The following is a 7,301-nucleotide window of genomic DNA, read 5'->3' as shown; positions in this document are numbered from 1 at the left end:
AGGACAGTAATAGAATTAGGAGCTCGGGAGGAATCCCGATCAAATGTGGCATTCTTCCAATAAATGGAGTTGGAAATTAATGGCTGTCGAGGTCACGTAATGTTAATTGCCGACGGGACAAATATTGTAAATCAAATGCAATATCATTCATTGATAACTTGGAACATTTCTATGGATGGAATGACATGTATGCTCGGGATGGAGTGCATCTGTTCATCAACACCACATCAGTGATGGGGTTGTTGCTGTTGCCAACTCGTTGGAATCTGTGGTTGGAAAGGTTTGTTTGGGTTTAAAAAGTTAGTACATAGTTATCGTAGATAAAAGATGAAAGTAGATAGCTGTTAGTAGATAAACTGTTAGTTGATAGAATTTATATGTGAAAAGGAGGCAATCAAAGTATGTGTTGATGGGGAAAAGTTGGCAAAATGGACTGGGAAGGAGAAAGGCTTCAAAATAACAATACACTTTAGGTATATGACACGAACAGTAGGAGTCTTAGAAAAAATAAACAATTTAAATGCTCTTGTCTGCACAGAAAAAAATATATATTATTATTGCACTTATCAACACGTGGATGAATGTAGAAAACAGAGAACTATTAGCTGAATATCAAATAAAGGGATTAAAACTATTTCATACAGATTACTTTTTTATTTGTATTTTTGGCTTTAAATACTAGCAGTACCCGACAAACACATTGCTGTGGCTCAGCAACCTTCCCCAGTCTCCCAGTCCTCCCACATCATTACCCTTTCCCCTGTCCCCTCGTTCTCTAAGCCCTTCCTCACTCCTCTGTCCCCTTGTCCTCTCAACTATTCCCCACTCCCCCATCCCCTTGTCCTCCACACCATTTCCGCCCTCCCCCGTCCCTTTGTTCTCCTCACTATCCCCCACTCTACCCTCCCCTCGTCCTCCTAACCATTCCCCACTCCACCGTTCATTCGTCCTCCACACCATCTCCTACTCCCCCGTCTCCTCGTCCTTCCTACCATTACTGCCTCCCCCTGTCCCGTCGTATTCCCGCACCATTCCCCTCCTCCCCACAACTCCATTCACCTTGCGCCTCCAAACTACCCACGTCCTCTCGTTCTCCCAACTATTCTCCACTCCCTCATCCTATGAATTCCCAAATATGCTGATGTTCCCATCAGATAATTGGGAACACCAAATGATCTGATGTTCCTTTCACTGAAATATAAGAAAAACTGTTTAAAAAACGAAATGAAAAAAATGAAAAATAAGAAAATAAACTATATTCATGATTGGTATGGTAAACAACACAACTCAATTCCAAAGCAATGTCACACAACATAATTAAATAAAAATATAAATAAATTGAAATCTGTGAAATTTTAATTTATCAAGGAAAGTGGAACCATTGAAAAGGAATCATAACATATATAGTATAGCATGTGCTGCTCTTACGTGCAACAGATGGCACTGTTTATAAAAAAAAACATGTATTTTACCTGTCACAGGTGTGGCATCTATACATATACTCATGAAATGAATGGTCTGGTTAACAACACAGCTTAATTCGAACACAATATTACCCAAAATTAGTAAATCAAAATGAAAATCAATCGAAATCTATGAAAATTCAATTTGTCAAAGCAATCTGAAACATTGAAATGAAATCGTAACATATTTAGTTTAGTGTGTGATGTTCTTACGGGCAACAGATGGCAGTTTCTTAAAGTTTCTAAAAAAAAGAATGTTTTTACCTATCACAGGTGTGGCATCCATACTTATAGTCATGAAATGAACAGTATGGTAAACAACACAGCTCAATTCCAACGCAATGTCACAGAAAATAATTAAATCAAAATGAAACTAAATCGAAATCTATGAAAATTCAATTTGTACAGAATGGGTATTGGGTCCACTACCATCCACAAGATGGATATAGGGTCCACTATCGCCCACAGGATGAGTATGAAATCCAATATCACCACAGGATGGGTATGGGGACCACTCTCATCCACAGGATGGGTACAGGATCCACTACCACCTTTAGGGTAGGTATGGGGACCACTGATGCCTACAGAATGGGTAAGGGGTCAACTAACAACCACAGGATGGGTTTGGAGTCAACAACAAACTACAGGATGGACTGTAATCCACTACTGCCTTCAGGCTGAAAATGGGGTCCACAACTGCTTAAAAGAAGGGTATGGGTCCATTACCATCCACAGTATGGGTATCGGGTCCACTATCACTCACAGGATGGGTATGGGGCCCACTACCATCCACAGGAGAGCCGGTTGGCCGAGCGAACAGCACGCTGGACCTGTAATCCTGTGGTCCCCGGGCGAGAAACAATGGGCAGAGTTTCCTTCACCCTATGCCCCTGTTACCTAGCAGTAAAATAGGTACCTGGGTGTTAGCCAGCTGTCACGGGCTGCTTCCTGGGGGTGGAGGCCTGGTCGAGGAACGGGCCGCGGGTACACTAAAGCCCCGAAATCATCTCAAGATAACCTCAAGAGGATGGGTATGGGGCCCACTACCACCCACAGGATGGGTATGGGGTCCATTACTGCAATATAAACAAAGGGAACAGACAAATATTGACTGCAGACGCAGATGCACTTAAAGCTTGAAAGTATTAACAATGCTAGAAAATTGTAACACAAACAAGACCATAGTAGGAAATATTAATGTGAAATGTTTTACTTGAGTAAATTAATGATTAAGTGATAATTAACAAAGTTATCAACTTATGAAACAGATTGACAAATTTTAAGATAATGTAGGTAGTAACATAAATTGGTAAATCATAAATATTGTAAGTAAAGAATCTGATTCATGTGTGTGTGTGTGTGTGCACTCACCTATTTGTTTATGCAGGGGTTGAGCATTGGCTCTTTGATCCCGCCTCTCAACTGTCAATCAACTGGTGTACAGATTCCTGAGCCTACTGGGCTCAATCATATCTACATTTGAAACTGTGCATGGAGTCAGCCTCCACCATATCACTGCCTAATGCATTCCATCCATTAACTACTCTGATATTGAAAAAGTTCCTTCTAACGTCTACCGCCACCCTTCACCACTGCCACCCTACACTACCACCACCCTACACTACCACCACCCTACACTACCGTCACCCTCCACTAACGCCACCCTACACTACCACCACCCTACACTACCACCACCCTACACTACCGTCACCCTCCACTAATGCCACCCTACACTACTGCTACACTATACTACTGCCACCCTCCACTACTGCCACCCTTCACTACTGCCACCCTTCACTACCGCCACCCTTCACTACCGCCACACTACAATACCACCACCCTTCACTACCACCACCCTTCACTACCTCCACACTTCACTACTGCCACCCTTCACTACTGCCACCCACCACTACTGCCACCCACCACTACTGCCACCCTTCGCTACTGCCACCCTTCACTACTGCCACCCTACACTCCTGCCACCCTACACTACCACCACCCTTCACTACCGCCACCCTACACTACCGCCACCCTTCACTACCGCCATCCTCCACTACCGCCACCCTACAATACCACCACCCTACAATACTGCCACCCTACACTACCACACCCTACACGACCGCCACCCTACACTACTGCCACCCTCCACTACCTCCACCCTACACTACTGCCACCCTCCATTACTGCCACCCTCCACTACTGCTACCCTACACTACTGCCACCCTACACTACTGCCACCCTACACTACTGGCACCCTACACAACCACAACCCTACACTACCGCCTCCCTACACTACTGCCACCCTTCACTTCTGCCACCCTAAAATACCACCACCCTCCACTTCTGCCACCCTACAATACTGCCACCCTACACTACTGCCACCCTCCACTACTGCCACCCTACACTACTGCCACCCTACACTATCTCCACCCTACAATATTGCCACCCTACACTACCACACCCTACACTACCACACCCTACACTACCTCCACCCTACACTACTGCAACCCTCCACTACTGCCACCCTCCACTACTGCCACCCTACACTACTGCCACCCTACACTATCTCCACCCTACAATATTGCCACCCTACACTACCACACCCTACACTACCACACCCTACACTACCACACCCTACACTACCACCACCCTCCACTACTGCCACCCTTCACTACTGCCACCCTCCACTACTGCCACCCTCCACTACTGCCACCCTACACTACTGCCACCCTCCACTACCACCACCCTACACTACTGCCACCCTACACTACTGCCACCCTTCACAACCGCCACCCTACACTACCGCCACCCTACACTACTGCCACCCTCCACTACTGCCACCCTACACTACTGCCACCCTACACTACCACCACCCTCCACTACTGCCACCCTACACTACTGCCACCCTACACTACCACCACCCTCCACTACTGCCACCCTCCACTACCTCCACCTCCACTACTGCCACCCTCCACTACTGCCATCCTCCACTACCGCCACCCTCCACTACTGCCACCCTACACTACTGCCACCCTACACTACTGCCACCCTACACTACTGCCACCCTACACTACTGTCACCCTCCACTACTGCCACCCTCCACTACCGCCACCCTCCACTACCGCCACCCTCCACTACTGCCACCCTCCACTACTGCCATCCTCCACTACCGCCACAATCTACTACCGCCACCCTACACTACTGCCACCCCCACTACTGCCACCCTCCACTACTGCCACCCCCACTACTGCCACCCTCCACTACTGCCATCCTCCACTACCAGCACAATACCGCCACCCTACCCTACTGCCACCCTCACTACTGCCACCATCCACTACTGCCACCCTACACTACCGCCACCCTACACTACTGCCACCCTACAATACCGCCACCCTACACTACTGCCACCCTTCACTACTGTCACCCTTCACTACTGCCACCATCCACTACTGCCACCCTACACTACCGCCACCCTCCACTACCGCCACCCTACACTACTGCCACCCTCCACTACTGCCACCCTACACTACTGCCACCCTCCACTACTGCCACCCTCCACTACTGCCACCCTTCACTACTGCCACCCTCCACTACTGCCACCCTCCACTACCACCACCCTTCACTACTGCCACCCTCCACTACTGCCACCCTACACTACTGCCACCCTACACTACTGCCACCCTCCACTACCACCACCCTACACTACTGCCACCCTCCACTACTGCCACATTACACTACTGCCACCCTACACTACTGCCACCCTACACTACCACCACCCTCCACTACTGCCACCCTACACTACTGCCACCCTACACTACTGCCACCCTCCACTACCACCACCCTACACTACTGCCACCCTACACTACTGCCACCCTTCACAACCGCCACCCTACACTACCGCCACCCTACACTACTGCCACCCTCCACTACCACCACCCTACACTACTGCCACCCTACACTACCACCACCCTACACTACTGCCACCCTACACTACTGCCACATTACATTACTGCCACCCTACACTACTGCCACCCTACACTACTGCCACCCTACACTACTGCCACCCTCCATTACTGCCACATTACACTACTGCCACCCTCCACTACTGCCACCCTACACTACTGCCACCCTTCACTACTGCCACCCTACACTACTGCCACCCTCCACTACTGCCACCCTACACTACTGCCACCCTACACTACTGCCACCCTCCACTACTGCCACCCTACACTACTGCCACCCTCCACTACTGCCACCCTACACTACTGCCACCCTTCACTACTGCCACCCTACACTACTGCCACCCTACACTACTGCCACCCTCCACTACCGCCACCCTTCACTACTGCCACCCTTCACTACTGCCACCATTTACTACTGCCACCCTACACTACTGCCACCCTTCACTACTGCCACCCTACACTACTGCCACCCTACACTACTGCCACCCTCCACTACTGCCACCCTACACTACTGCCACCCTACACTACTGCCACCCTCCACTACTGCCACCCTACACTACTGCCACCCTCCACTACTTCCACCCTACACTACTGCCACCCTTCACTACTGCCACCCTACACTACTGCCACCCTACACTAATGCCACCCTCCACTATCGCCACCCTTCACTACTGCCACCCTTCACTACTGCCACCATTTACTACTGCCACCCTACACTACTGCCACCCTTCACTACTGCCACCCTCCACTACTGCCACCCTACACTACTGCCACCCTACACTACTGCCACCCTCCACTACTGCCACATAACACTACTGCCACCCTCCACTACTGCCAACCTACACTACTGCCACCCTTCACTACTGCCACCCTACACTACTGCCACCCTCCACTATTGCCACCCTACACTACTGCCACCCTACACTACTGCCACCCTCCACTACTGCCACCCTCCACTACTGCCACCATTTACTACTGCCACCCTACACTACTGCCACCCTTCACTACTGCCACCCTACACTACTGCCACCCTACACTACTGCCACCCTCCACTACCACCACCCTACACTACTGCCACCCTACACTACTGCCACCCTCCACTACTGCCACCCTTCACTACTGCCACCATTTACTACTGCCACCCTACACTACTGCCACCCTTCACTACTGCCACCCTACACTACTGCCACCCTACACTACTGCCACCCTCCACTACCACCACCCTTCACTACTGCCACCTTCCACTACTGCCACCCTCCACTACTGCCACCCTCCACTACTGCCACCCTACACTACTGCCACCCTCCACTACTGCCACCCTACACTACTGCCACCCTCCACTACTGCCACCCTACACTACTGCCACCCTCTACTACCGCCACCCTTCACTACTGCCACCCTTCTCTACTGCCACCCTACACTACTGCCACCCTCCACTACCGCCACCCTTTACTACTGCCACCCTACACTACTGCCTCACTACACTACTGCCACCCTCCACTACTGCCACCCTTCACTACTGCCACCCTTCACTACTGCCACCCTTTACTACTGCCACCCTTCACTACGGACACCCTTCACTACTGCCACCCTCCACTACTGCCACCCTACACTACTGCCACCCTCCACTACTGCCACCCACCACTACCCCCACCCTCCACTACTGCCACCCTTCACTACTGCCACCCTTCACTACTGCCACCCTTCTCTACTGCCACCCTACACTACTGCCACCCTCCACTACCGCCACCCTACACTGTTGCCACCCTACACTTCTGCCACCCTTCACTACTGCCACCCTACACTATTGCCACCCTTCACTACTACCACCCTACACTACCGCCACCCTACACTGCTGCCACCCTTCACTTCTGCC

Source organism: Procambarus clarkii, chromosome 8 (assembly GCF_040958095.1).
Source record: "Procambarus clarkii isolate CNS0578487 chromosome 8, FALCON_Pclarkii_2.0, whole genome shotgun sequence".
NCBI classification, from domain to species: Eukaryota; Metazoa; Arthropoda; class Malacostraca; order Decapoda; family Cambaridae; genus Procambarus; species Procambarus clarkii.
Note: the sequence above shows the minus strand (reverse complement) of the source record.